A 6,670-nucleotide genomic window follows, 5' to 3' on the forward strand; every position below is an offset into this window, starting at 1 on the left:
CTTTCTTCCTGTGGTATTTTTGTTGTTGAATATGATAACTAAGATGTATTGGAGGTTGCCAGCCTTGTGACTGAGTATCTGCATTGAAGTTTTGTTTGCTGTTGTTTTGGGTGTTAGCATTGGATATAATCTTGTATGTTATTTCTTCAAAACAGTACTTTTTAATTGACCATAGGAGGTAAAAGGAAATAATTGTCACAGCAAATGCTATAGTGTAAGAAAAAACATGTAATAAGGTTCTTGTTCATAACATTGGAGTGGAAGACAGTTGACCTGTTGTCCATGGACCAGAGGGAGCGCAAAGGCTTCTGCTTTCTTAGCACTACCCAGTTTCCACTAAGGACAGGAGAACTGTTTTGGTAAAGATAGCAACAGGTTGTTGTGACAATGTGTAAGTCTGAAATTACTTAAGCAAAATTAGCGTATAGTGTATGTAAATTCATTTGGGGGACTTCCAGTATTCTTCCAAAGGGCTTGAACAAGAAATAGGGGAAAATAAGTAAAAGGCCTCCGATTGTATGTTTGGAAGACACTTAAAACCAGTGAAAGGTGTTAGTTTTGATTTGTCTAAAGTTAGACTTCATTGAACTGTGAGGTCATTTGATCTTGTATGAGAGTGTTCTCTAGAGAATTTCTGGAAAGCCCCATACAAAACAGATGTGATCAACTGATAAAATGTTGAAGGGGTGAAACAGAATTTTGGGGCTTTGTTCTACCATACCACGTGAAGCTACCTATTGCTACTAATACAGTGGATCAAGGTTTGTGCTATGATTAATTTCAAAGCCTGTGTGTTTTTCTGGAATGAATACACAGTGGGGAGTCAACTGAAATGTGACCACAGTGGTAGTGAACACCAAGTTTGATTTCTGTGAAGAATTCTGCTTCACTGTTATGTTGTTGTCCTTCAAAAGAGGTCAGCAGTCTCCTACTTGCTAAGATTCTAATAACCCACTGTCAAATTTCAGTGTGCCGTCGCTGTGCTTTGGCTGCCAGTAAATTTGGCTGCTAAATTTAATAATGTGGGATATTTCTTAATACCATGGTTTAGGTTTGTCTTTAATCCTCAACTTGCATTCTCCTCCACTTACTTTCTAGCGAGTGACATGGTGCAATGATACAACTGCAGTGGGAGATATTTGTTAGCTAAGTTAATGAAAGTGGTAAAATAATTGAAGTTACAATTAAAAATGATACTTTAATAGAGTAAGTACTGAAAATTAGACATACCTAACATCACACCCTGGAAATCCATGTAACAGAAGCCCTATAGCCTTTCATTCAGCAGCAAAGAACATTGCATTGCCCTGAAATGTTTGGGATCTTCTAATCCTTATTAAGATGTTCAGTTACTGCTGTATTCTAAAAGTATTTATTCAGTGCATTCAGCTTACCCATCAACCAGACCCGAATCATTCTTTCAAAATCCTGTTGTATTCACTGTGAAATCAGATGTGCCAATGTACTGCTGTGCTCAGTTGCTGCTTTAGGGAAAAAGATCATTCCCACCACACTATTCCAAGTAAAATTTATTTTGGTTATAGGAAGATGTTTAAGTGTTTAAGTTATCCACAAGCAGAAGCAAAGTATTATAGGATGAGTTGGTTCCAGGTGGTTATGGTACTGATGAACGGAGATTTTGAGGAAAAACAACAACAAAAAAGCCAGCCAGATATGTAGTGTGTTTATGTGTCTAGAGCAGGTGTCTGTGCACGCCTGATTGCTGCATCTAAAATGTTGACAAATTATTCTTAGCTGACACCTTCATCTAATAATATAAAGAGCTTTTCTTTAAACTTCATGGTATCCTGTTTAATTAAAGGATATTGCAGAGAAAATGGTAATGCCACCCATGCATATACATTGGTGTATCAGCTTCTTAAAGCAAATAGCAGATTGATTTATTCTGCTGCGGCTGTGGAGGCAGACAGTGTAGCATGTGGAGTCTCTGGGCGCTCTGGTATGGTTATTTAAAAGTGGTGTACTCAAGAATTAATGAACACAAGGTAAAATCATGTTTTATTTAATTTCTTCTAGTGGTAATTCCACAGGTCTCATCTTGGGCCAGTAGCAAGGCTTTGAGAGTTGCATAAATGGAGAACATAAGCATTTATAAAGCCTTCCACTTAGGAAGAAGTGCACAGAGCGTGTATGCATGTATTTCAATCACGTGGGACCAACCTATGCAATTCTTTATCCCTAAGTAGCTTTCTCTGTTGTATCTAATAACTGCAAGTATTGAAGTAAAACAGTTCAGCCATGGAGTCTTTTTGTCTGCTCCAGATGGTCTCACTTCCCTCTATTAATAACATCGAATAGAGTTTATTATACTGAAGGCACTTTGCAAGTTTACAGTTGAATGTTTTGCAACGATAGGCAAGTATTTTCCATATTTTGTGCAGTGTTTACACTTTATTTACATCCTTTATTTACATCCTACATGACTTTTTTAACTCTACAAATAGCGACTTGCTAGGACACATCTCTAATAGAAGCTAAGCAATCATCTACAGCTCTATCAGTACCTGATTTGTACAGTTCAGTGAAATGAAAAATAGCATGCATTTAAATTAATTTCTGGTAATGTTATTGATGGCAGTGTGGTACCAAGTTAATTGCTGTATCCTGATTTAAACAAGAAAACATGAAATACATGCAAGATATGTCATAAGAACAAGATTATCTTATTTGGACATCCAAAAGCTCTTATTGGAAACACTTCCTGCAAGCACACACAGAAGTGCATATGTGTGTCACTTTCTTTACAGCAAGCATCTGGAAATGCTTTTATAATAAAAAGTCATATACCCCTGTCTATACTGGATAATGCAAAGAAGGGAAGAGCAAGCAGTTTGTAATTTGGTGTCTCCTATCCATACTAAGCTAGTGTTCAGCTCCTGTGCTGTTAATGCTGATGGAAAAGCAAAGAGCAAGTCCTGATGAAAACACATGTTCATTATGCTGCCATAATATGTGCCTTTATGAACAGCTGGGGTGCATTTGACTTGGCTCATTGCAGCTAAATAGAATCACAGCTTACAAGTTTTCCTTTGCAATAGGAAAAATTGTTTTCCAAGAGTGGGAGAAAATGAGCTTTTTATTGCATCCTTCTGTTTTTCATTCCAGTTACTGGTTGGTAACACATTTGATTGTTTCTCAATCCCTCAGAAATCTATAGAGCATTTCAGGAAGTTTCATGCTAAGTATTTACTTAGAAGTCTAAATGCGGCAGTGCTAAGAAGTATTCTAAACATGATTAGTGTTTCCTAAATTACTGCCAAGCGTTCAGTTTGCTCTTATAGGAGGAAAAAAGGAAGACTTAAAGGTGAGGCTTCAACTTCCTTCATTTTTCTTCCTGCTCCACCATGTAAATGTCATCCTAACCCCAGCTCTGCAGCACACTTACTGGAGAACAAGGAGCTGCTGCCCAGTGATCAGGCACTAGGTCTGTGTTCTTAGGGACTGTATACAACTGTGAGATACTCCCAGAAAGCTGTAGGCATTTGGGCTGTGCCTTTAATCCTGACAGTGGTCAGTGGTCTGGTGATGGCGGGAGAAAAGGAATGGAGGTGGTTAGAATAGCCCTAGGGCTGGCAGAGTCATTTATGTTCACATATCTCTCTAATTCTCTAGTAAGAAGAGAGTGGGTGAGATATAGTGGGAGGTACGCTTGCTTGATTACGTGAAGAAAAGCCTGGATGTTGCTACATGGAAATGAGACAGACATTACTGTCCCACTTGACAGGAACTGGTAGAGACTGTTACTTCACGTTGTCTGTGTGCTAGTGAGAGAGCTTCTACTTGCTTGCCTTCTGTGACAGGGGGTCCCTCTATCTTATCTTGGGGGAGATCCCACATTGTGCTGAGGAATGTCATAGATAGCTGAGACTCATCTGTGTGTCTCTGTACAGTTCTGCTTGTACCGTGGAAGCACGCTGTGGGAAGAATATCTGTGCAGCTCCTTCTGACATCTCATCTGGTTTAATAAACTGATAAAAGGAAACAAATCTAACATGAGTGCAGTAACTTTGGTAGTCCAGGTTCCTTGCATTGCTACCAGCAGACAGACCATACTGTGTGTGTAGCCATACAGACTTGGGGTTAGTCCTCCTTAACGGTGTTCTTCAGCTAACAGGTGGCAGTTACTAAAGGAACTGTGTTTTTCCTTACTGTCTTTTAAACATTTCCCCCCTGTTTCGGGGTCAAATATTTACTTTAAATACTGAAATGGTCAGTGTGCTTACAATTCATACTTCAAGAACTTCTTTTACATGAACTACTACTACTGACTTTGGTCTCATTTAAGACAATTAGTTAGCAGTTATGCACTGAAGTGTGAGTTATTTACTTGTCCTAGTAGAAAATAAATATATGCTCATTCAGTGATGTGTGGGAGCTTAGGTGCTCCTCTATGAAAAGAGATTCTTTTTTTTGGAAAATTAAATTGTTCTTTGTATCATTTCTTCTTTGTGGCACAGCTGGTACACCAGCGATTAATATGTCAGAACTGGAACACATACATAGGCTGCAAATATTCTTGCTAAATCTCATCATCTCTGACTTCATAACGTGGTATCTCAGCTAAAAAAGAAACTATTTTTGTTTGTAGGAAGGGAAGTTGGGGAGATTTGGAATAAGATAGTAAAACAAATTTGGGAGTAATAGTGGGGAAGCATAGGGAAGAATTAATATAAGAACCATGGGTTGCTTCTTTCATTTTTTTTTCCCCAGAAGAAAGGATGAAACTTGGATGAAAAGCATTTCTCCTGATGATCATTAAAGGAACAGCAGTTGCAACTCCAGTTTTCATTTAACTCTTTGAATGTGGAGTGCGTTGGAGGATGTAGGTTTGCTGTTCTTCAGAGCCCCTTGAGTGTCCCTTTGATTCAGTGTCATGTAGGCTTTTCCCATGCAAGTGCATTTGAGAGATCTGTCTGTATGTCCTGAAATGCTTTTGAGGCAAGTATTTGACTTAGACTTTCTGTAGATAATAAAGATCTATGCAATAAATTTGGTTATAATAATATTTAGAAATGGTGATCCTATGATACTCATTGATTTATCTGTTCATTTATTTTCCTACGGAGTACAGGAGTTTTGAGGGTGCTTTTCAGATGTAGTTAGAACCTGTAGTCTTGTTATGACGTAGTTGGACCTGTAGACTTGCTATGCTGTTCCTCTGAGTAGCTTTTCAATATTTACAGCCTTAATTTCTTCATTTTGCACTTTTCTGCAGTGCTGAATATCTTATAGCATGGCTTTTATCCTGGCAAATATTTGGCATGGCCCTTTAGCTTTGACTTTTAAAAACTCATTCTTTACTTTTACGTCAAACAGCTCCGTGTTTGAAGTAAGCTGTTACATGAATGTTTTGCAGTTTGTTTCTACACAAGCAAGTTCGGTTAGCATCTGCTGCGATAGTTTCCATTAAGTTTATGATGTTAGGTAGTGAAGGATCTAAACCTCTTAGGATGTTTGAAATATGCGAGAATCAGACAGGACAATAAAAACATCAGTGAATTCCATAATCAGCAAGAAATTTAGCCTGAGGAAGTAGCAATAATGGATAATGCTGTGGTATGTGATTCATTTTCCATTAAATTTGATTCACTTGTTGTGACTCATAATAAATCACCGATTAGGTTTACTATGATCTTCTTTCCACTGCCAAAAGAAACAAAGATGTCCGATAGAAACAACCAGAAAACTTGGTTTAGCCTGGGAAATCTGTTTAGTTGTTGCTTAACTGGAGGTATTTCCGTCATTCATGAAAGCTCCCATTAAGCATTTTACTGTAAATTCCTGGTTGGAATGAATGGTAAATACTTAAAATACCAGAAATGTCACCCACAGCTTTGATCAATTAACGCAACACTGAAGTCCTGAAGCAAATAGTTGATACAGGTTAGAAGAAGGATATGATGAATGCATCTAAACTATATTTGCAGTGTGACGAGTTCCTTCTTTTCCCTCTGAAAATTGTTGTATTGTAGGGATCATTTGGGATAAGAAATGTCTTATGCACAAACAATGACCAAAGTTATTCAAAAATCAAATCTTACCACTGAGAAAAAAATCAAAGGTAGAATCTTGATCTTTGTTTTATGCTTCAGCTACTTTAAGAAGAATATTCTGTATTTTCACTCTGTGCATTTAAATTAATGCATTTGATTTGCCTTTGATACTGTGCAACAAAAAAATCACCTTGCCAAGGCTCCCAGGGCATTATAACCCTTCCCTGTCCTTGCTACATCTGAGGTCCTTGTGTTGCAGCCATTCCTGTGTCTGGCTGTCTTACTGACCCAGCCTGGCTCTGATCCACAGGCTGACTTTCTGATTTGACTTCAGACCTGCCCAGTTGGTATGCCCAGACCTTGCTTGGTGATTGCTGCTGGTGCCTCACCCTTGCTGCTGTCTGCAGACCTAATCCTGACACTTACCAACTGGTACAACATCATAACTCAACACTGACCTGCCTCATCTGATGTCAGAAGGCCTGGACCACGCTTGAGGCTGGCCACCATCGCTGGATCCATGCTGCTCACCTTGCCAGGTATTGCAGAACTGTGTGGCTGACAGTGATGCTGCTGCCAAGTCTGCTGGCTGCTTCCCCAGCTCCCCAGTCTGGGAGCTCAGCCTGCCCCTGGGGCTCCCTGAGTGCACCTCTGCA

This window comes from Tympanuchus pallidicinctus, unplaced genomic scaffold (genome assembly GCF_026119805.1).
Source record: "Tympanuchus pallidicinctus isolate F22 unplaced genomic scaffold, pur_lepc_1.0 scaffold7, whole genome shotgun sequence".
NCBI classification, from domain to species: Eukaryota; Metazoa; Chordata; class Aves; order Galliformes; family Phasianidae; genus Tympanuchus; species Tympanuchus pallidicinctus.